The 25639-nt window shown below is 39.2% G+C and overlaps 1 protein-coding gene across 1 annotated transcript in view; it reads right to left on the bottom strand.

The window, feature by feature from the left end:
• The window catches only part of LOC122812764 (zinc finger protein 501-like), a 114819-nt gene extending 90400 nt beyond the window's left edge, over positions 1-24419 (bottom strand). The window contains exon 1 of the mRNA XM_044084840.1: positions 23991-24419. The gene's annotated coding sequence lies outside the window, so the exon portion shown is untranslated. The remainder of the gene's footprint in view (positions 1-23990) is intronic.
• Positions 24420-25639: the final 1220 nt, after the last annotated feature.

Genomic DNA, 25639 nt, shown 5'->3' with positions numbered 1-25639 from the left:
TAATGCCCCCTACAGGTGTATGCAACAAGTGGAGCATTCACAGAGGTTCCTCACAAAAAAAAAAAAACATGGTGTGGAAAACAAGTCCTATGTAGACTGCCTCAAGGTATTGTCCTTGTATTTGGTCTCTTACAGGCTGAGAGTAGACCTTTGGCTGTCCTACAAATCATTGTCTGATCCAGCCCTAACTGACTGGTGCACATGTGTAAAACAAATAGCATCAGGATAATCCAATACCAAGAATTTAACCTTGCTTGGACATGTTTGATGGCAGGTATGTGTCTCACAGCATCCCTCTTCTTTTGAGAGAGACATCCCATCCATGTGAAGTAGAGTTATCCCTGAGCTTATTCAAGTGAAACTTGGATAATACGTTCATAGGTTGTTATTATGGTAATGACTCTTAGGGCCGTTACAAGTCAAGATGCACACTGCAAACCATTTGGGTCCCAGGTATCATACGGGAGGGAGGCATGTTAGTATTTGTAGGAGGGGTGTTAAGTTAGGATAATAATGTTCTTATTGATGTCCCCTGTCCATATGAAACATTGGGGAGGGGGGTACATTTACAATTTCTCATTAAAATGTCATGGTTTTGTTTGGATATGGTCAGGGATGAACTCTGTTTCACATGGATGGGGAGCCTATTCCAGAGTATGTGGAGCCTTTGGGACACATATCTGTCTCTCCAACATGTTCTGTTTACGTCACAGGCAAAGTTCAGATCCCAGGATCTCGTGCTTCTGGTGCTGTTTGTTTTCAGCATGTGCAATAGGTCCGTTGGGGCTGGGATCAGTGGATGGGGAACCATAAAGATACACCTGGTCTGGCACATATGTCTCTGATGTAGAGATGAAACATGTAAATGCTGAGCTACTCATGCCCAAGTATATATACCCTTACAAACTCTTAAGAAAAAATACCTATCAAATTTTACTGATAATGGTGGCTAGGCTTAAAAAGGCCTCTTCAGTCAATGGCCTAGTATTCTGCTATGATACTATGATAAACTAAAGCAGCTATACATATGGGAGTGACAGACAAAATAACGGAAGAAAGAAAGAAAGAAAGAAAGGAAAAAAAACAGACATCTTTAACAATACAGTCTTGCAGATGAGACTGCATCACATTAATATGGAGCAATGACTTCATAATTGATGATGAAGTTTAGGCAGTTCTGAATATCACTCCAAATCATGTAGATGACAACAAAATGACAAATGTTAACCCCTTCACAGTTGTTAGAGGCAGTAAAGAAGGCACTACAAAAATACATCATTAAATGCAACACAGTTATGCTATATTTATTTATTTTACATTTGTTAACTGTGAAATTCCGACTGGACCAGGTCCATTTTCAGAGGAGGCCTGGGGAGAAAAGCTCCAATATCAAGTTATACAAATACAGTACATCCAGTATAATTCACAAAACAGGTTACATCATGTATGGTGAGCATAGTAATATAACAAGAAATTAATAAAACACTCCAGGTAAAAGAAGATATAGAACATGGGTAAAAAGACAATGTTAGTTATACATTGGTAAGAGAAGAAAATTTATCAAGTAAGATTCTATAGTTAAAAGTACCCTTTCAGATGACCAAGCCTACAGGGGATCAGAGATTCAGCATGTGATCAGAGAGGAGTTTGGGGAGTTAAAAGTGGCATAGGTAGGGTTATGTGATTCAAGGGCATAACCAGGTACTAAGAAGGTACGATTTGAGGGAGTTTTTGAATATGGATGTGGAGGGGGCAGTGGACACGGATAGGGGAAGAGAGTTCCAATTTCTGGCAACGGTGTGGGAGTAGAGTGCTTTCCCTGCATTACTGTTAGCCTTGGTGATGGAGAGGAGAGATTTTTCACTGGATCTTGGGTTTGTAGTATAGACCGTAAGTAGGTTGGATAATGAAGGTTTTTTTTCAGGATATTTGAGAATATTGTAGGCTGTGCCCAGCTGGTGATAGTTAAGTAGCTGTGGTAGCTCAAGCCATAATCCAGGCCTATCAGTGTATTAATTTGTTCTTAAATGCAATGAATAAAGACAAATAATTAAAACTATATTGAGGTTGTTGCAGAGGCTTTTGTCCGACAATTCACAAATCATACAAAAATCAAAAATATTACTGCACAGGACAAGACACCAGATTGTGATAAAAATCAGGATTCCAGTAACTATATTACAACCTTGTTTTATTCAAATAGTAACCGAAGTTAAGTAATCAATCACTCTGAAAAAATCAGTTTAGTCTTCCGTCTTCAAATACAGAATAATGACCGAAAGGCAGCATTTTCATACTCAGCTGGTTCCCATACACAGCAATTATAGTTACTTTGTTGTCCATGCATGTGTCAAATGTCAGACTGTAATAAAATAATAAAATACCACCAAGACCACTGATCCAAGAAGTAAGCGAATTTAATGAAACACTTAGCGCCTTGGCTTACACAGCCTTCCAAGACTAAAAACACTACAAAATGCTGTTTGCTTATATACAGCATAGTGCACAAAACAATTAATCAATTAAGCATACAATTCAAATCACATACTTCCAATTACATTTTTTGTTGAGTGCCTGAGGCTCCAACGTACCATACTTTAAAATCAGCAGGGTTTCTTTTTTTAAGAGTTTGTTTTTTAAAGACACACATTCGCCTATGCCAACTTGCAATTTTTCCAGGACACAACCCCTAAGAAAATCAAGGTTAGAGTTGTGTGCTGTCAAAAAATGACTCACAAGGGGACTCTCTAATTTTTTTATTTTTTATGTCCCTAATATGTTCCTGTAACCGGACCCTAAAACTCCTGTAAGTTTCCCCTATGTAAAACTTCTTACATCCGCATCTCAACACATACACTAACCCCTCTGTATTACAATGGTCTATATTAGAACATCGAAGTTTCAAAACTTCGACTCTTCTAATATCGACCCCTATTCAGTGAAAGCTGAAAACATCGAACATACAGAACAGCAAATTTTCACATACACACAACACAATCACACCAAACAAGCAGCAATCCACACATATACGCCTAAAATCTTACACCTAACCCTATACTAAACCATACACACACCACTAACTATCCACTTACCTTAACCCAAACCCTAACCCTAAGGTCCATCACTATCGCACACTCACCTCACCCGCGTCCTAACCCTAGCTCACTTACACCGCCCTAACCCTCATATCCACACAATCGCACACTTACCTGACCCGCGCCCTAACACTAACTCACCTAACCTGCCCCAACCCTCACGTCCACACAATTGCACACATACCTAACCAGCACTCTAACCCTAACTAACCTAACCCACACTCAATCGCACATTTATCTGAACCCGACCCGTAACTTTCCACCACAGCGCTGAAAATACCGAAGCAACAGAAACGGACAACCAAATTCTTTCCCTACAAAAAAAATTGGTTTTCTGTTGCTTCGATATTTTCCGCTTTCGCTGAATAAGGGTCGATATTAGAACATTTGAAGTTTTGAAACTTCGATGTTCTAATATAGACCCCATTACAAATGTATTCACATGCCTAGCTGTAAACTTGATGCCATTAATATAGGAAAATGAGCTTACTACATATTGACAGATGGAACAACCATCACATGGAACAGTGCCTTTATTTATGCTTAAGCTCTGACTGACATTAACATCTGGTAAACACAACTGATTATGTACCAGAATGTCAGACACATTCCTAGCTCTTTTATATGCAATACTCACAAAATCAGGTAGTATAGAGTTCAAACTTTTATCTCTTAGGAGCATAGGCCACAAGCTACGTGCTTTTTTAACAATTTCCTCAGTAATAACATTATACGTTGTCTCTAACAAAACTTTCTTCTGCTCTCCATTGTTCACAGCTGCATTGGTAGATTGATTTCCACCAATACAAGCATTATATTTTCCACTAGCACAGACATAATGAAAATCTCCCTGAGAGTTAACAGAATACCTCATGTCCATAATTTTTTACTTAACTTCCCTGACCAGCTGGACATCATAACCTCTTCTAATAAACATTTTTTCTGCTTCAGCTATCTCTAAATCAAAGCTCATATCAAGGTTACATAGCCTATGAATTCGTAAGAATTCATTATAGTGCAGTACTATGTCCAAATGTTTGGGGTGACAACTATTCCCATATAAAAATACATTTCTATGTTCAGATTTCCTTTGGAGACTAGTAGTAAATCCATCTAGGCATATATCCAAAAAATTCACTTGTGGGCCAAGCTGCATACCATCAAAGCTTAAGCCCATAGTATTAGCTTGTAAGTCATTAACAAACCCAAGGGCCTCTGTCTGGCTTCCTTGACATAAAAAATAAGATCATCAATATATATAAAATATAAAATAACTTTTGATCTGAAAAAATCATGTCTATAAATAAAGTAATCTTCAAGTTTAGCCATGACTAAATTGGCATATATCAGGGCGAAAGCTGCACCCATGGCAGTGCCCTGCAACTGCTGAAAAATGTCTCCATTGAACATAAAAAAATTGTTTCTTAAACAAAACATAACTAAATCTATCAGAAAATGAGACATAGGTGAGTCCCCCCAAAAATGGAACAAGGCCTGTGTCCCTATTTCATGCTTAATATTAGTATATAGACTTTTAAAATCCAAACAGCCAAAACATGTCCATATTCCAAACTTTACCCTTTATTTTGTTCAAAAAGTCCTGGCTATCCTGATATAGGAGGCTGTACTCATAACATAGTTCTTAAGATGTTCATGTAACAACACATATATTCTTCAAAAAATACCTCTGTGCAGATACTATAGGTCGGTCACTAAGGTTAGTTAAACCTTTGTGTGTTTTAGGTAAGCATTTAAAGACTGCCATAGAGCAGTTTTCTACTCCAAACTTCTTTTCCACATCCTTAGAGGTGAAATACCCCAGCCTTAGGCCTTAGTCTAACAAAAGTCGGTACTACTTAATAGCTTTAAAGTAATCAGAAACATTACATTTTCTATAAATTTCCACATTATTCTAATGTTTATAACACATCTCTAAGTACCGTCTGAAGTGCATGATTACTATCTGGTTGCCCTTGTCAGATGGTTTAACCGCCCATCTTCTATCATTACCAAATTCCAATAGGGCTAGCCATTGCTGCTTAGTTAAATTAAAACAGATGTGAGACTTATTCTCTGTGCAGGACCAGTACATTTTTTCAACCTCAAAATTAAGAGTAGCAAAAAATCCTTGCAAGGTATTATTTAGAAAAGGTGGAATAAAAGAGCTTTTAACAGAGATAGCAGCAGTATTCAGTTGGCAATAGGCATTAACCATTCTCAAACAAATCTTCCTGAGATGACAGGCATGAATAAAAAGAATCCTCATCACTACTTTCATAACAGTCATTAAGCACAGCCCCTCCCTCTTGTTTAAAGTGGTACATCAAATGCAGTTTTCTGCTAAAAGAAAAGATTTCACTTTTAAGTACATGCAATCTCGGTAAGGCAGTTGATATAAAATTGAGATCAAGACATAATACAGACATAACCACATCAGAAATTTCATGTTTGGACAAATTTAACACGTAAATGATCACAAACGACATTAGTACCAACGTTTTGTCTTGTTGTACTGTCCCTTCTTGTTATAGCTCTTTTGCTGGCCCCATTCACTGCGGCCCCGTTTTCTGTTGTTAAAGTCTGTTCTAACAGAACTGGAACTCCGAAAACAGTTCTGCGTGTCTTTCGGATTTTGTGCTTTAGGCAAAGCTGGAAACTGTTCCACACTCCCCTGAGCTGCAGCACTCAAATCTCCCTCTTCAGAAGCGGAAAAAGGAACTGAGGAAGCAGCAGAAGCAGTTTTACCCGCTGACATCATTTCTGCTATTATTACTTCTGCTTCAGGATGAAAAAATCGGTTATTTATTCTTTTCAAAAGAAACGCTTTATCAAGACTGTAATCCTTAATGTCTCTGTTAATTTTATGGCTTTTACGCACTACTAATAATTCATCAAAGTCCACAAGTCTGCAATTAATTTCCTCCAGCATGCTAGTCAGTTTAACAGATGTTAAAAGTTTATCAAGTTCAACACTCGCCATTCTGATTTCTTCTTTAAGCCTTCGCTTCTTTAACTCATCCCTCTCAATTAGGATGCGTATCCATTCAGTGGAATACTAGTGAACTGCCTGTACCCATCTTTTTCGAAAGGCCATATCCTCAGCATTCTCCTCCTCTAAGGGGGTTGCAGGTGCTTTGTATGCTCGCGGACCTCTCGGGGTAATGTTCAGCTGTACATACTGCTGAAGGCAAAAAATATTAATATGTGTGCTAGCCTCCTTCTGCAACAGATTCTCCAGCTTCTCCTTCAGATTTACCACCTCTGCAGATAAAGCAGTCACAGTAGAGGAGCCCAAAGTTTGAAAAGGGTTCATAAGACGACGTTCTCGTTCCCCCATAAAGCGCTCCAAAGCAGTAGCCATGGCCGGACCCTGAACAGCTGCTTCAAGAGTAGCCGAATTACCAGTCCCAGGCACATTAAAAGTACCAACTGCTTCTAAATTTCTAGAGCCTTTCTCATTTAGTTGTAAAACAAACTGCTGAATAGTCCTTTGACTGCCATCAATAGTATCATCCCTAAAGGGACGTGGCACATTATTTGCAGGATCAATGACCATACAAATAGCAAATACAACTTAAAAAAAACAAAAAAATATAAAATAATAAAATACCACCAAGACCACTGATCCAAGAATAAGCAAATTTAATGAAACACTTAGCGCCTCGGCTTACACAGCCTTCCAAGAGTACAAATACTACAAAATACTGTTTCTTATATACAGCATAGTGCACAAAACAATTAATCAATTAAGCGTCCAGTTCAAATCATATACTTCCAATTACATTCTTTGTTGAGTCCCTGAGGCTCCAATGTACCATACTTTAAAATCAGCAGGGTTTCTTTTGTTAAGAGTTTGTTTTTCAAACACACATTCACCTATGCCAAATTGCAATTTTTCCAAGACACAACCCCTAAGAGAATCAGGGTTAGAAATGATTCCCAAGGGGACTCTAATTTTTATTTTTTATGTCCCTAATATGTTCCTGCAACCAGACCCTAAATATCCTGTAAGTTTCCCCTATGTAAAACTTCTTACATCCACATCTCAACACATATACTAAACCCCTCCGTATTACAACTATATTCATGCCCAGCTGTAAACTTGATGTCATTAACATAGGGAAAGGAGCTTACTACATACTGACAGATGGAACAACCATCATATGGAACAGTGCCTTTATTTATGCTTAAGCTCTGACTGACATTAACATCTGGTAAACAAAATCGGTTATATACCAGAATGTTAGACACATTCCAAGCTCTTTTTTTGACCTTTATACTATTTGATTTTGTGAGTATTGCATAAAGAGCTAGGAATGTGTCTGGTACATAATCAATTGTGTTTACCAGATGTTAATGTCAGTCAGAGCTTAAGCATAAATTAAGGCACTGCTCCATGTGATGGTTGCTCCATCTGTCAGTATGTAGTGCTCTTTTCCCTATAGTAATGGCATCAAGTTTACAGCTAGGCTTGAATACAATTGTAATACAGTTGTAATATGGAGGGGTTAGTATATGTGTTGAGATGAGGATGTAAGAAGTTTTATATAGGGGAAACTTACAGGAGTTTTAGGGTCCGGTTGCAGGAACATATTAGGGACATAAAAAATTAGAGAGTCCCCTTGGGAGTCATTTTTTGACAGTACACAACTCTAACCATGATTCTGTTAGGGGTTGTGTCTTGGAAAAGGCATAGGTGAATGTGTGTCTTTAAAAAACAAACTCTTAAAAAAAGAAACCCTGCTGATTTTAAAGTATGGTATGTTGGAGCCTCAGGAACTCAACAAAGAATGTAATTGGAAGTATGTGATTTGAATTGCATGCTTAATTGTTTGTTTTGTGCAACATGCTGTATATAAGCAAACAGTATTTTGTAGCGTTTTTACTCTTGGTAGGCTGTGTAAGCTGAGGTGCTAAGTGTTTCATTAAATTTGCTTACTTCTTGGATCGGTGGTCTTGGTGGTATTTTATTATTTTATATATTTTTTGCTTTTTTAAGTTGCATTTGTAATAAAATAATACTAGCATTGTATGCCAAGCTCCATTTTACACAAAAGCACAGTTGGTAATATCTGGTTGCTTGCTGGAAATAATTTATGCATGTCTGAATGTAATAAAAAAATAAAATGAGAACCACACAATGTATTTTAAACTCTGTTTTACACAAACTCAGAGTTACATATCAGCCTCCACAGCCTGACCGCATCTGGATTCCTTTGTAGGAATAATTTGTACACCTATCTAACGATACACTAAGGAAGAAGAAATAATGTATTTTAAACTCCATTTTACACAAAGACATAGTTGTGCGTCATCTGCCACACCTTGGCCATCTCTGATTGTCAGCCAGGAATAATTTGTGAACTTGGAAAAAAAAAAAAAAAAAAAAAAGAAATAACTGCACAAGAACATTTTTTTTCCACATTTTCTAATCAGAAATGTTTTGTATGAACTTCAGTACAGTTTACCTACAAAACAAATGACATTATGGATAAAAATCTTGTTTTTTGCTGTTAATACTGTGTTCATAGGTAGATACTAGGCTATTGGCCCAGGGCCTATATAAGCCTAACCAAAAAGGTACCCTGGCTTTCACCACCCAAGATAATTATTTTCCTGTGCCCCTGTCGAGCAGAGCCACAGAGGTGATCCATGTGGTGAATTTCCTATTTCCCATCCAATCATCAAGATTTTTCCTGAAGAGTGCTAATGAGGAGCTTTGTTTGATATAGATAAGTAGTTTGTTCCAGAGTATGGGAAGTCTCTGGGGCAGGATTCTATCCCTCCAGCATGTTCTGTTTATTGTAGTGACAAAGTTTAGGTCCCTAGAGTGTGTAGCTCGGAGAGATTGGGATTTCTTTAAGTGGAGCATGTCCAACAGCTCTGGGTTTGACATAGCTTTGTATGTTAGACAATCACCTCTGAGTAGGTGATATGCGACAGAGTAAAGCTGGAGTTTTTTGAGATGGTATGCGTAGGGCATCTGTTTGAGGTCAATAATCCTCTCTGTGAGGTATTTTTGTGACCTTTCCAGTTGTTGTAGATGTCTTGTGAGGTACACACCAAAAGGGGCATTGTACTCTATAATGGGTTTAATGAGTGACGAGTAGAGAGGAACAATGACCTCTTTTTTCCTGGATGAGAAACCTTTAGTGATGAGGTGTGCCACGCAGAAGGATTTCCTGACTACTGCGGCAATGTGATTATCAAAGGAGATACTACTGTCCATCTGTGTCCCAAGGTCTCTTATCACACTTTTGGTGTTAAGTACACTACCACCTATGTGGTCGATCATGGGTACAGAGTTTTTACCAAAGGGGATGACAGTGCACTTTTTAGCATTGCGCTTGAGGCCATGGCTTTGACAATAGGCATCTGTCTCCATGAGGCCCTTTTGTAGGATGTCCACATTGTAAGGAATTTCGATTATGGCTCCTAGTTTGCAGTCATCTGTGAACTTCAATAGCCAAAGACTTTCTGTGTTAGCTTGTACTTTAGAAAAGTAGATACCAAACAGGAGAGGACACAGGACTGAACCCTGTGGTACTCCACTTGTCACTGGTCTGAAGTCGGATTTGGAGTCTGCAACTTTCACAGTGTGTGTTCTGTCAGTGAGCCAGTTGGCAACCCATCTTGTGACATAGGGATTTATACCTAGTTTATTGGGTTTTATCTATCATTCCAGAGTGGAGGATGCTGTCAAAAGCTCTGGCAAGATCTAGAAAGGCTGTTTGAACCACTTTACCCTCGTCTGCAGCTTTATTGACTGCTTCAAAGAAGTCTATCAGGTTTAGGAGACATGATCTGCCTTTTATAAACGCAAACTGGGTGAGGTCCAGAGTTTGGTGATTACCAATGTTTTTGTGTATAAGATCCATGATGATATGTTCCATGGCCTTGCAGACCAGGCTCATTAGGCTAATGGTGCATGGTTAATTAATTAACCATTAATTAATTAATTAATTAATTAATTAATTAATTAGTTACTTAATTAGGTTCCCGGGGTCCATGGTGGCTCCCCCTTTGTGGAGTGGGATAACCATCGCTATGCACCATTCAGTGGGCACAAAGCCTGAGGTGAGGCTATGATTGAACATGGTGCTTAGGTGGGGTGCCAGTTCATTCTGCAGTTCATGTAGAACGCAGCCTGGGATGTTGTCAGGTCCCATGGATGCTGTGTTCTTGGCTTTGGAGAGTGTGGTTTTCACCTGTGCAGCCATGATTACAGGAACTTTGCATTCTTCCAGTATAGAGATGGGCCCTTTTGGGGGTGAGAGGGGGATAAAGTTAGCACTGAACCTATCTGCTAGGATGTTGGCAATATCAGTTGGTTCTGTATATTTAGTGCCATTGTGCTGTAACGCAGAGAAGATCTGAGTGTTGCCATTGAGATACTTCACATAGCTATAGAATGCTTTGTGGTTGTCTTTTGAATCAGTGGCGATTTTGTTTTTGTAACTAGCTTTGGAGGATTTTATGAGGGATCTCAGCTTCTTACTGAGGCAGACCAGGGAGTTCCTCAAATCATGGGATTTTACTCTTTTTTGCAACAGTTTCTTTCTTCTGTTGTAGAGTTTGTTTATGGCAGGGGACCACCAGATTGGCTTCCTTTTTTTTGGAGGACAGCATCTTGGTTCTGTTAGGGATAGCATGATCTATGCACTTGTGTAAGTGATTATAAAGTGCATTTGTATAGGATTCAGCAGTCGTACCGCTATTGTCCATCTGCATGGGTGTCGTCAAGTTTGCCACTTCTGTCTTAAGAAGCGTGAAGTTGGCTTTGGAGAAATTTTTTTCAGTTGTTTCCCTAATGGGGGGTGGGAGCGGTATGTGGATGTCTAAGGTGATTAGCTTGTGGTCGGATCTGACCAACGAGGAACTGACCTCTGGTGTGGAACACCGGTCGCCCATGTTGGTAATGACCAGGTCTAGGATATTCCTGCCCCTGGTGGGGGTGTGGATAAGCTGATCCAAGGCATAGGAATTTATCAATTCCAGAAAACGTTGAGCAAAAGTGTTGGTACATGAGTAGTTTTCCCAGTTAAACAGTACAAATTCATAAATACATACTTTTGTCATATCTTCTGCTCTTGAGATAATTAAACCATAAGTCTTACCCCACACACCGCCTTTTGTAACATGGAGAAACAACTTAAAGAAATTAAAAGGAGTCTGCACACATCTAACACTTTCAGTGCAAGATCAGGCTGAGAACACCCTAACATAGTGAGGGAAGTAAAGGATACGTTAGCCATTATGCATCATCTTCAACACAGAAGTGAATGCTCAGTTAATGATATTAAACACTACTAATAAAAAACAGTAACAGTAACACAATGCAAGCAGCATGCTTTACACAAAGTGCACACAATATGGTTATTTTGTCTACGTAAGGAGTTTTTGTTTGCAGTTTGGCATAAGAAGAACCGGGGGCAATACACTGTTAATCACTCTAACTTTTCTTAACAGTAATTAGATTCCACTTGACTGTACAGGTTTCATCTAATGCAGACAACCCTGAACATTTATTATTTATTTATCGTTTTATTTACTGTATTTGTGTATTTCCTTGCTGTTGAACAACACAGTTCCTTTCGATTAACAGGTACTGCATTCCAGACAATGACAGTAATTATAATCATAACCATTGTTACTCGGCGAGTAATACTCGCACAACACGTTGTAATCTGGAATAGTATGTTTTGTAAACTAGGGATGAAAATCTTTCTGACAGTTGTCCCCAATAAGGTAGCAAACTTCAAAATATTTAGAAAGGCTTGCAGTGTTGTTTCATATGACATTATGACAACTGAGCAGTTGGCTATAAATCAGTGCCAAACGTATTTCAAACTCTATTTTACACATACAGTTGCTCTTCACCTCCCACAGACCATATCTGGTTACCCACCAGAATCAACCTACCTCACGCTACCACCCCTGCCGTTCTTTTGCAGTGTGACCTTCCCTTTAGATTTTCACAGGCTTTCTGCTGCCTGCTGATGCTGTCCCATAATTTATGGGAAAACAAAGGAACAGGAAGCCCCTGAAAAATCGGTCAAGTCACTAACATTCCCCATAAGGAACTGTAAAAGATGGCTGCATGTTTATTTATTTATTGATGCATGCATTTACTTATTTGTGATTAAAGAAATCTGACATTTTTTTACTTAAAAAAGGATAAATGTCCCATTGCTCCAGCAGGTGCAGCACTCTGGCCTTCCCCATCCCCTCAAGATGTGTGCCCTGCCTAGCTCCACAAATCACCCCTAGTACAATCTACCCCTGGATGGTACAACTAGCAAACTGCAAAGAAACACAGGCTGCTAAGCTTTGCTCCTTTTCCCTACTATGTCCTGTTTCCCCTAGCACTAACAGCATTATGTAACACAGGGAGCACAGGTTACAAGGCTGTAGACCCATAGCCTGTAGTGTCCTGTTTCCCCTAGCACTAACAGCATTATGTAACACAGGGAGCACAGGTTACAAGGCTGTAGACCCATAGCCTGTAGTGTCCTGTTTCCCTTAGCACTAACACCATTACTGTAACACTGGGAGCACAGGTTATAAGGCTGTAAACCCTGCCTGTAGTGTCCTGTTTCCCCTAGCACTAACACCATTACTGTAATACAGGAAGCACAGGTTATAAGGCTGTAGACCCATAGCCTGTAGTGTTCTGTTTCCCTAGCACTAACACCAGTAACATCACTACTGTAATACACAGAACACGTTAATAAGCTATTGCCTCTTACCCAACAATGTCCTGTTTCCTTAGCATTAACACATGGCTCCTTACCATGACGTTTCTCCTTGCCTACATGTTCATGGCTTCATTTAAATGCAGGGTGCCCAGGCTCTTGTGCATTTTTATCACAGAGTCTCAGTTTGCCCAATCACTCATGTCATGTGCATTCAGGTTATACCCTTGTCGTATAGTGTCCTTTTTCCAGGAGATCCAAAGCCATCTGTACATGCAGGGTGCACAGTTTAATAATGATGTGTGCTCTCCCTTAGGGCTTCCTGTTTCAGTGCGCACATAGCTCTACGTACATTTATGGCATGCAGGTTGCCATACTACACACCAAGTCTGGTGATGCCAGCCCTTCTCATTCACAGGGGCATTGTACATCTGGCACCATTCTGTGCCCCATTAAAATCTGTGCTGTACAGAGCAGGCACACAGCACTCTGTTCATTTCTGTCAGCAACCCACCCACTGCATAAAGACAGGTACCTGATTCTAAACTGGAATCACTTATCCATCAATTTGAAGCCAAGATACCCTCTGCCCCGGGTCTGATATAAAGGCTGTCAATATTCTTACCCCCAGCAACTGCATTAACATTTTTAATGCAACATCAAGCAATTGAGGGATTTTGATAATCTATTAACACTGGAATTAGGCATGGGAATATTCATGGGCTGCAACGGCAGCCATGTCCAAACAAGTATATCAAAAAATAAAAAAAAAAAATTTGTATTTTGTTTTCTTAAAAAAATATGTTTAGGTATACGGACACTTGAGAACTAGGAAATGGCAGAATTACTTAATTGTGCCAATGATTCTTATTTACAGAGATATAATACTCCATCTATTAATGGAGGTTTTCTGTGTAATTTTAGTTTTTTATTTTATACATTTGTTAACCAGCTGAACACACTGGTCACAAGTTTCCCTTTTTAGAGACAACCTGGGAGCACCTTCTGGTTAAGAGACTTACTTATTCGGCAAAAGAGGCCAGCATAGGATACAGTGACAGAAACAACGGCAATTTCACAATTGTTTATGCTGCAGAGCCAAAAGTTACTCATGACAAAAGGATACAAAATATTAACAGTCAGCACACATGAATCCTTAGATAATTTTATATCATGCTTTTCAATAATAATAAGGAAATGCTTGTTGTATTCAAACACCTAGACGTATTGGGTTAATTTATATGAAAAGTAATGTATTTTAAAGGTGCAGTAATTTTGTATGTGGTACATGTTACTAGAAAGCTGGTTCTCGGTGACAAGTCTAAGAGATGAAAAGCCTAACACCACATAATAATCCACAGCTGCATACAATGGACCAAACAACAATTTAGGAAGCCACAATAAACAAGTAAAAATCCAATTTATTGAAATGTTAGCGCTTTCGTAGTGATAAATACCACTTCATCAGGCCATATCAACACTTCCAAAAAACAGTACATATATACTAGTCACAACTGAGCGGCAACCCGTCAGAGTAAACAGGTAGTTCATTCAATCATTATTAAATGTTCTAAAAGAGACATTGACATAGACATGTTTTCTAGCCTAGCTAAGTTTTCCCAAAAAAATACTGATGTCCAGTATCCAAATAGGACACTGAGATCTAGGCATTTATAAGCTACCTCTAGGCATAAGAGACATGGTTGTCAGGCCCAGTGTAAATTTGCTATTACCCATCCTCCGGTCTAGGTTGCACTTCAGTTGGTTTTAGACAAACTCAGCTTCACAAGGATGGAAAGCCTGTTCCATTGCAGAAGCAGTCTCTGAGACAGAGCACATTCTGTCCAAATCACAGATAAAATCCAGGTCATTAGACCTTATATTTCTTGTTCTATTTTACTTATGAATATGCAGGAGATTCACAAATGCGGGGTTTGTGGATGCCCTGTAAGTCAGGTATAAAACACCCCCCCAAGCAATTTATAGAAGACTGAGTAGAGGGAAAAGGTTTTAGGGCACCCTATGTAAGACTGGTTTGTTGCAACTTGTATCCTTTTTGTAAGGAACCCTCAGTGGTTGCTCTAGTTGCTGCGTATGTTTGGTCAGATACATACCGAAGGCAGCACTCTATGATTGGTCTAAGAAGGCCAGAGTACAGTGTGGTAATGACTTCTTTGGACCTAGATACAATGCCCTTGCATATATGTTGCACAGTATAAAATGATTGCTCACCACAGTGGCCACATGGTGGTCAAAGGTAAGGCTACTTCCTATGTGTGTACTGAAATCCCTGACCACTGGGTCAACTCTTACGGGTGTACTGTCAACATGGTAATTAGCTGGGATGGTTAGCTTCCCAAAGGGTACAAGCACTGAGTTTAAGTCCATGGTTTTGGCACCATTTGTTTGTCAGAGATAATCCTTCTTGAAGAATGCTAGTGTCTGCATGGGGAGTTGACGATAACCCTCAACTAGAAATAATCTGCAAATTTAGTTAGCCATAAACCTTCAGCATTTGCTTCCATTTCAGATAAACAGATGCCAAAATGGAAAGGGTCCAGTACTGAGCCAGGGGGGGGGGGGGGGCTCAGCTATTCACTGGACTCTGGTTCAAGGTAGTGTCACCTATTCAACCTCCTTGGTCCTACCACTGAGCCAGCAGGCTATCCAGCAAGTGATAAGAGGGTTTCGTCCTAAATTAATGAGCTTATCTATAATGCCTGAGTGGGGAATTTTATCAAAAGCCTTGGCCAGGTTGATGTAAGCTATGTGCACAGTTTTCCCCTTATTCATTGCTTTGGTGACCCTTTCTGAGAAGTTCACCAGATTTAATAGACATGACATTCCTGTAACAAAGCTGAACTATGATGGATTCAAAATTTGCAGCTTATCTATATCCTCATGTATTATGTTTATGATGATTATTTCCATGTCCTTACATATGAGGCTGGTCAGACTTATGGATTTTTAGTTACCCAGATCAGTGTTTAGACCTCCTTTCTGCACAGGAATGACTGTAGCCATCTTCCCTTCCTTGGGCACAAAACCTGACTGCAGGCTGAAGCCAAAAAGTGATTCAAGTGGACTGGAGAGGTCATGTTTTATGGTATATTGTAAGCATTCCAGGATATTATCAGGGTCCATTGATGGTTTTGGCCTTGGAAAGTGCATTGATGACCTGTTCCCTAGTAATGGCTGGAGGAACTGTGGTATGCAGTATTTCATTTGGACTATCAGGAGGAGTGGGTGGAGAAATTTGAGCTGTACATTATCAACCAAAAGGTTGGCAATGGTCTCCGGTTTAGTGTGGGTGATGCCATTTACAATAAGTTCTGTGCATTGTTGCACATTTCCCCTGAGGTTATGGACATAGCTGTAGAAAGCTTTCTGTTTGTCCTATTGCCTGGGTAGCTATTTTTTTCTTCAAATTTAGCCTTTGAGGTGTTAATTAACCCTTTTAGCTGCCTATTTAGATTGGCAGAGATTTGTAGTATATAGGACTTTGTTACGCCTATGCTTGGCCAAGATTTTTTTCTTTTGTTGTATAATGGATTGATATTGTGATTCCACCAGGGAGGCTTGCCTTTAGAGTTTGTATTATTCTCGTTATGAGTGGGCCCAACTCGCTCTATACTACTGTCATTATGGCTGTACAGAGATTTGGAAATAGCCCAGCATATGCTATGGTGTTTACTGGATTTGTGGTGCTAGGAATTTAACCAAGGTGTCACTTAGTAGACAGATGTTAGCCTTGGAATAGCTCCTGAAGGTTTTTGGTTTTACTGGGTCCCTGGATTTAATTTTTACTTCAAGCAATACTGTTTTACAGTCAGATCTGATGAGCAAAGACATGACATTGGGTGAGGAACATCACTCCCACATGTTCATGAGCACAAGGTCAAGGATGTTTGTAACCCTGGTAGGTAAATAGACCAACTGTTCAAGAAGGCTGGTATTAATGAAATTTAGGAATCGCTGGGCTTGTGCATTATATGTAGTGTAGGATTCCCAATCTATAAAGGGGTAGGTGAGATCCCCCATAAACAGTTATTGGGTTGAATGGTGAGGGACTCTAGTACATCAAAATAGGTAGCACTGGTTTCCTGGGACATGGAGGGAACCTATAGGTTGCAAGGATATGGGACGAGGCCCTATTTATGGTGAGTTGCAGTGGGTCATACAATGTAACTACTCTGGACATGAGGTTGTTTTTAATGTAGTCTGGGACTCCTCCACCTTTAGTTCCCTGTTGTGCATTACAACCTTGCATTGCCATGGTAATCTCCACAACTTTAAACCATGTCTCTGTTACTAAATGGATGTCTACACTCTCCAGGGAGAGGAAAGCTTGTTGGGAGTGGAGTTTCTTGTTAAGACTTCTAGCATTGAGCACTACCACCTTCATATATTCTTTTGTAGGTTTAGTTAAGTTGGGACGTTTATCAGTTTGGCATTTCCTAAAAAAAGGCACTAGGGGGTGGAAAAGGTCTTTGCCAATACACAAAAGCTTGGAGGGGATATGTGCAGACCATCCCTGGCAAAGCAGCATGGTCTCTCAACTATGTCTTCCCAGGCCATCAAATATTGTACCCTACCCCCTAGACTGACACCAGAAGCTAAGCTAATTGTTAAAATCAGTCATTTTCTGTTGGTAATGTGGCATCATCCTTTGAGAAGGTAGTATGCTGCTAAGTGCTAGGCTCAGACCTGCCTGAAATGAGATCAATCATGTCTCATTTCATATAGTCAAGGGAGGTACGTTTCAGGTCATTAACACCCACGTGGACTATGACAGAGTCCCCCTTCACCAGACTAAGTAAGGAGAGAGTCATGGTTAGCTGCTTTTCTATGGCTAGGATCCCGCACAGTTTGGTTTTGTCAAGGGGAGATTATGCCTGTTAAACCTGGTTGACACCTTTGAAACAGTCACCAAAGCCATGGATGAGGGGAAGATGGTGCACCCCGCCTACCTTGACCTAACCAAAGCCTTTGACACTATTCCCCACTCAGGCATAATAGATAAACTCTCCCAGCTAGGCATCAACTCATATGTTACCAGATGTGTAGTTAACTGGCTCACTGATAGAACCCAGTCAGTCAAAGTAGGGGAAGCCACCTCTAGTAGTAGAGCCGTAATGAGCGGTGTACCCTAAGGATTGGTCTTGGGGCCTCTACTGTTTGGGATATACTTTTCTGAGGTGCAAGCCGGTCTGTGGCTGACCACATTTGCAGATGACTGCAAGCTGGGCGCATTCTTAAATTCCCTGATGATGATCGCACTTGTGCAATTGGAACGGCTTGGAGAACTGTTATTACATATATTAATGACTGGACTGGTGGGATAAATAATGTTAGGCAAAGAGCAAAGAGAACACATTCAAGAAAGGGTTTGTCTATTTTCTGCAAAGATCATTCAACCCCTATGAAACAAGACAATGCCCCTGACAACACTGGAATTCTGGATACAAGTATTCAGCAACAGTATGGGGATTCAAAACATTTAGAAGAAAAAAAAGATAGAAGGGAAGTTCACAACCAATGAAATAAGAAAGAAAATGCTAAATGTCCGTAAAGTAAAGAGAATACATACGCAAAAGGACACGCTTTGTTACGGAACACACAGACCTTCAGTCTACAGAAAAAGGCAGATTTTTTCAAAAGAGAAGGTACAAAAAAGATGGAGGGGGCAGGTTTAAAGGAAGAAATCAAAACTGGACATGGAAGGGATGAACATCATTACTGTAAGAAAAAAAGATGAGAAAGACAGATGCTGACAACATGGCTCAAGCTGTGGATGTACAAAGTCAGCTGAACAAGAATCGTATGCTTAGAAATGTAATACGCAATGGAAACAGCAGGATAATGGTCATGAAAATCATTCCTTTGTAACAACTGATGGAGCAGATATTACTGTCTTAGAAGTTGAAGATTCATCAGATCTGATCAGAAAACGGTATTCTTGTAATGGGAGATTCAATTCTTAGAGGAAAAGATAATTACGTTTGCAGAGAAGATAATGAACATCAAAACGTGTTATGCTTGCCAGGGACACAAATAGAGGATTGAGACAAGTCTTAGAACACCTTCATGTAAGGAAGTACAGATCTGTTTTTATTCATGTTAGTACTAATGATCTCATCCACAAGGACTCCCTGACTGTAGTAAGGAACTTGCAGCCCTCTTAGATAGCATAGCTTGTGCATATGTTAGGATGTATTTTTCACAAATCATACAGAAAGGAAAGTCACGACACTGTGAATGAAGAGATTTTTTTGGTTAACTCCCGTTTTAAAAAACAAAAATGTGTAGAGCACCCAAGCCTTGTTGTGGGCACACATGCATTCAGACTGGATGACGTGCATTTATCAAGATCAGGGAAGACAATTTTTGGAACAGATGTTGTGCAATATTTGGCAAACACAGGGCAGGATTTTTGCTAGCCTGAAAATTTAACAGTTCACAGATAGCAACATTTGATGCATCTCTGATGGTTATTAATGCTAGGACTATAAATAATAATTTTTTAATTGGAAAATTGCTACTTACCCACACGATTGATGTTATTGTTTGTGAAACATGGTCAAAGAACAATAACTGGAAACCAGTTCTGTCAGGGTATAAATGTTTTTACTGTAACAAGACATTCTAACAAAAAATCAGGTGCGGGTGTTATGATAGGGATTAAAGATAGCTATGAGACCTGTGATTATCACATGTTCCAACGATAACACCAACACTATAGACTGTGTAACTGTGACAATAAAGACAACCCCGAAACATATAACAATTGTTGGAGTGTACAGATCACCAAAGTAAAGTGATGATGACCTAAAGGAATTCATACATTTCTTACATGAAACACGGGAGGGAAGAATAATAGCGGCTGGGGAATTACATTCAGCAGAAACAAACTGGAAGAACATTAATTCAACAACATTAATAAGGAAATTATTCACACCATATGTTTAGGAATAATTGCTTCTGATTATTAAAAAAACTAAAAGGGAATGGAACATACTAGACATTGTTTGTGTTCCTAAGGAGATTCCTGTTACTTCATGTCAAGTTTTACCACTGGTGATGTGCAGTAGCTATGGGATTATAAAGGTTCATTTGTTGCTAAATAATTCTGCTAAAATGAAATCTAAAGCAATACACAGAAGATTAATTGCAGATTATATGGAAGCAAAAAAGCCACAATATAAAAGTAATTGGAATGATGTGTTCAGTTGAAAAACTGCAGAAGGAATGTGGAAAGCTTTGAAACAGAAATTGTTTGACTGCAAAAAAACGAAAAAAAAAGTTTAACATCAGGATCTAGGCATACTATGTCAGGGGGGATATATTTCCATAAGAACAAGACAAGTGATTAAGGCAAAAGACAAAAAACAACTATGAAAACTGAAATTAACAAGCTGGACAAAAATAAATTAAGCATAGCGTGAGATAAGATCAAGAAAAAATTAAAGAATTTATACACCGATACTGAGCCTAATAGGAACAATTTTATAGATATATAAGATGTGAAAAGAGTAAAGGTATACAAATTCATAAACTATTTGTAGATTCTAACATTTATTCACAGACAAAACAGATTATTAATATATTTACAAAATCTTATGCAAAACAGTTTGGCTCCAGAAAGGGGGTGATAAATTGTTCTAGTGACATCCAGGTAATCTCAGATAATGAAATCAAATTAGATTATATGGAAAAAGAATTATGCAAAATGGATCGAAACAAAGCACAGGGAGGAGACAGAATTAGTAACAATGACCTGAGAACACTTCAGCAAGAACTTACAATACCATTATATCTATTATTTACTAAGTTCTATAAATATGGGGAAATTCCTCAAGACTGGAGACGTGCACGTATTTCTTTAAGGGAAAGGGGAGTAGGACAAACCCAGGGTCGTACTGGCCCTTAAGCCTGCTTTCATGTTTTGGAAAAATAATGGAGAAAGTAATATTGGATAAGCTATTGTCAGAACTGGAAACATGATGTTCTATAACAATATAACAGCAGCTGTGAATGAAAAATTGTGCTGTAATGCTGTAATGTAATTTATATAGATTTAATTTCAGCATTTGACAGGGTCATACAAAAATGCCAAAGAAGCAATTACTAGAAAATAGAAATCAAAGTGTAAACCAACTGTACTAGAAGTAGTGAATATAGTAACAGAGACAAAACAACTGGAACTGGGATCTTTAGAAAAGGGTAGGCATAAATTACATAGGAAAAAAGGGAAATGTGGGAACAATACATACAGGGGAGGAATGAGATTTAAAAGAGGGCAAGACTTGAATGAGCTACGTAATGTTTCATTAACAGTGATTGGATAGATTATAAGTGATGTAAAATGTCTGCAGCTAAAATTGTGTCAGTATGGTTTGTAATGTAAATGCTTGCAACTGCGATTGTGTCAGTATGGTTTGTTTTCATTTATATACATTTATATACATATATGATTGCCAACATCATAAGTGATAATTTACTAAAGATGTTTCTTGTTTAAAAAAATAAATTACAATAACTAGGTATTAATGTCCTCTTCATAAGATGGATAGCTGCATGGCTTACAAATAGGAGATGGCAAGTATCATACAGCAACTGGACTGGTGAAATTCTTGGTTACAGTCAGGGTGTCCGACAGGGCTCTGTCCTAGGCCCATACTTGATTATATTCTGTCTTTCAAACCTTTTTTATCTGAGGTGTTCTACAGTCTATATGCAGATGACATGAAATTGGATAAACTGATTCCATGTGCTACGGATAAGGTATGTCTGCAAAAGAACATAACTAAATTGACCATTTGTGTACAGGAGAACAATATGCTAATAAATACATCAAAAACTAAGCATATGAGATTTGGGAGACATAAATTTAAAGGTGAATATTTAATACAGCACATAGTGATTGAAACTGTAGACTCATTTAAGGACCAGTGTATATGGGTAGAGTCAGCTTTGAGTTTTGCTAATTATATCAACTAACTGGTTAATGACAGTTATAGAACTATGAGTTGTATAAAAAGATTTATAAAGTCTAGGAGATCAGAAATGATGATGTCCTTGTTAATTTCATTAGACCCAAACTTGAGTATAGAATACCAATATGGAAACCTTATATAAAAGCAAGCTGGGTGCTGTCATCAATTCCCCTAGTGTTGTGGACATCCTTCAGTAGGGTCTCACCCAAACAAAGGACTGGTGTCAGAAATATGGCCTCAAACTGAATGCCAAAAAATGCATCATCATCCCCTTGGGGGAAGTGGCATCCCACAAATTATAACATTAATAACAAGGTCCTAAGCACACAATCAGTCGTGAAGGACTCTGGCACCCAGGTTGATAGCAAACTGACTTTTGATCACCGTGTTACCTCTGTTGTACTGCAAGCTTTCTACATGGCCCACCTCATTAGTAAGGGTATCTCATCCAGGCACAAGGAGGTCATAACATACCTGTATTCTTCCCTTAAAAGACCCATTATTGAGTACAGTGCCCTTTTTGGCATGTACCTCACAAAGCACATGCAGCAGCTGGAGAGACCACATAGGTTCCTCACCAGGAAAATCCAGGCCCTCAAACATCTACCCTACACAGATAGGCTAAAAGCTCTGTCTCTTTACTCAGTCTCATACAGACTCCTCAGAGTGACCTCTGTCTGGCATACAAAGCAATCTCAGACCCCGCCTTGATGGGACTGCTGCATGTCCGCAAGTCAAGCTCCACTCAAGTAACCCACACGTGCGACCTCAGGCTGGTCTGTGACATCAATAGGACTTGTTGGTGGGACAGATTTGTGTCCCAGAGACTCCCCCTTTTGTGGAATAGACTCACTCTCCACGTCAAGCAGAGTACCTCATTCACCCTTTTTAAGCACAACCTGGATAACTGGATGGGGAACAGAAAATACACCCCTGGGATTCCACTGTGTCCCTGCTGGACAGGGGCATCAGGTGCTGACTTGTCGGAACAGGGGCTAAATTGCTTGTAAGAGCCTCAGGGCCAGTAGCCTCGTAACTTCCTATGATTCAATGTTCCTATAACATTGTCTGACAACTTCTCATCCTTTCTGACCCTGCTTGTGTATTAGTAATATTGAGTAACTTAGCAATAGAAAGAAACATTTCCTTCATAACCTGCTGCATAGTGAGACTGGTACCAGTACTGATCCATCTGGTTCCCAGTTTTTCACCATTCTTTCAAAGGAGACTCCTTATATAATGACACAGTCTGTAAATATCCAAGCTACTGGAATGTATTCGCTAATTTGCTGCATGGTAAGCGGCCATTGTATATTTCTTCTTTCTGTTCATATTCCATGAGTTGTTGTTGTGTCTTTCGGCTTTTCCCGGTTAGGGGTCGCCACAGCAGAACTCCGGTCTGCTAATGATTGGTAGTTGATTTTTACGTGCCGAGTTACCAGCCCTGATGCACAACCTTCAGCAAAGGTAAGCCCATTCACGCATGTCTCCACGCAGAAGACGCTCTAGCTGAGAATCGAACCGGACAGTGTCATACTGTGAGGCGACAACGCTACCGCAGCACCATGAGTTTGTTTGTGTCTTTCGGCTTTTCCCGGTTAGGGGTCACCACAGCAGAACTCCGGTCTGCTAATGACTGGCAGTAGATTTTTACGTGCTGGCTTGCCGAGCCTAACGCACAACCTTCAACGAAGGAACGCCCATTCACGCATGTCGACACACAGAAGACGCTCTAACTGAGAATCGAACGGGCAACGTCTCAAGTCAAATTACTGCATTAGATTAAACTTGTATGATTTTCCTGAAGTCACGTTGCTTTGTGATATCAGTGCCCATGAAGCTTCAGTTCCCAAAAGAATCCTCTTAACATTTTCTTATAATTTAAGCAAAGCTACACCCAGCTAACCTAAAAAGCAAACGTTTGCACAGGGAGCTATCTGTACTCAGACCAACAGAGCTTTTTCCCCATTCAAAACACTGTGGGTTCGTAACTTGCAGAAGTTAAATCTACACTCTCTAAGCCACTGGTTTGTGCCTTAAAACACTGATGTTTATGCAAGTATTCACTACCTAGAAACAAAAACTAACTTAGAAAACAACCTACTTCCCTGCTTGAAAATTCAAACTGAAAACTGAAAATTTGTAAGCAAACACCATACATGAAACCTGTTTCTTAATGTTATTCATCAGGTGGGGTTCCTTACCTTATACACATTGATTGCCTCATGCAGTAACACAAAACTGTGGCTGGAATGTCTGAGAACTTACAGAGACAAAGGCCTCATCTTACTTGTAAAACAGCTCCACTTTCTGTCTCTGCTCCCCACAGCACTGTTCTGTTGTCCCATTTACGGCATGCAGATTCTGCATTTCTTCTTTCTCTCCGCAGTCTGTTTCCTTGCATGTCACAGCTTCATTCCCTATGACCTTTGAACCACAGTAATCGGTTTTCAATTCACTTTGGTCTTCTTGGTAGAAGGTCCTGTTGATTCCCAGGACAACGGTTACTTAGCATCAAATCCTGTTAAAGCACAGTGTAGAAATGATGTCCACAATCCAGAATCATTGAACTTTTAAGCAAACTTAGCAAATAAACTTAAACATAATTCCCTGATAACCAAAAGAAAGCCTCAGTACAGTAACAACTGTAGATATTATTTCTATAGCACAGGAAGTGGAATTTGTGCAGAAGTGCCTGCCTTCATTTAAAGAGGCAGTGCATCAGCCAATTATAACAGAAAAGGTTTATTATAGTAAAAGGGAATGACATGCCTTTTCAACAGCTATTTTTAATTCTAAGGTTCAGATTAACAAATCGCTTGACAGATTTTGACAGAGAAGTCAACTAAAGGAAACATTTTCTGGAAATTTCGGATGTTTCTTTGGTTTCTCTTACCCTATTTTTTGTCCTTTATCTATGTTTTGTTTGTTTACGTATTTGTTTAGTAGACGAATTGACCGGTAATAGAGACAGCTACAACTCGTTCTATAGGCACAATTTTTGCATAGATTTAAAAAAGTAGCTTGATGCCTACACTAAGAAGGCAAAGAGTGCATGCCACAAATCTATATGTGTGTGTGTGTGTGTGTGTGTGTGTGTGTGTGTGTGGGTGTGTGTGTGTTTCAGATCAAGCACATGAACCCACAGTTCAATTTCTCATTCATGAATGATTTAATTATTATAGTAAAAAGAAAGAAAGAAAGACATCTATATTCTGTTAAATATAAATTGATTTTAAAATCTATCTGGAAAGCTATTAGTACATGCGAAAGAAGATCCAACAAGTGTTGACCTGAATTGTAGGTTGGTAGGATGGGAATAAGAACAATGCTGAGATTCCAAATAATAATAATACTAATAACAATGTTGTTGTTGTTGTTGCGTCTTTCGGCTTTTCCCGGTTAGGGGTCACCACAGCGGAATACTAATAACAATAATAATAATAATTTCTCAGTACTAACATTTCCTTCCTTAATAAGACTCTCATGAACCCTGTATCATTTTTTTTACACATGAGTTCCAGTTTTGTTAAATGTTTTAAAAGATGTGTTCAGTTAATGTTAGGGAAGGGCTCATGCTTATACAAAGGATGAAAACTAGGAGTAAACAGAAATGAGAACTACTTCTCTTGTAATCTCCCCCAAAAATTTACAGGTAAGTAGCAGAGTGACCCCTAGACTTCACTCAGTGTACGGACTTAGGCTGGCTAATCTAAAAACTATGACTGTTGCTCTCGCCACATTTGCAGATAAGTGGAACAGTGATCCCTAGCCTTCACACCTTGTACTGACTTAGGCTGGCAAATCTTAAAACTACTGCTCTAGTAATCTCCACAACATTTGCAGGTAAGTA

This window comes from Protopterus annectens, chromosome 10.part0 (genome assembly GCF_019279795.1).
Source record: "Protopterus annectens isolate FY-2018-M chromosome 10.part0, PAN1.0, whole genome shotgun sequence".
Classification (NCBI taxonomy): Eukaryota; Metazoa; Chordata; order Ceratodontiformes; family Protopteridae; genus Protopterus; species Protopterus annectens.
The sequence above is the reverse complement of the archived record's forward strand: the minus strand, read 5'-3'. Positions and strand labels throughout refer to the sequence as shown.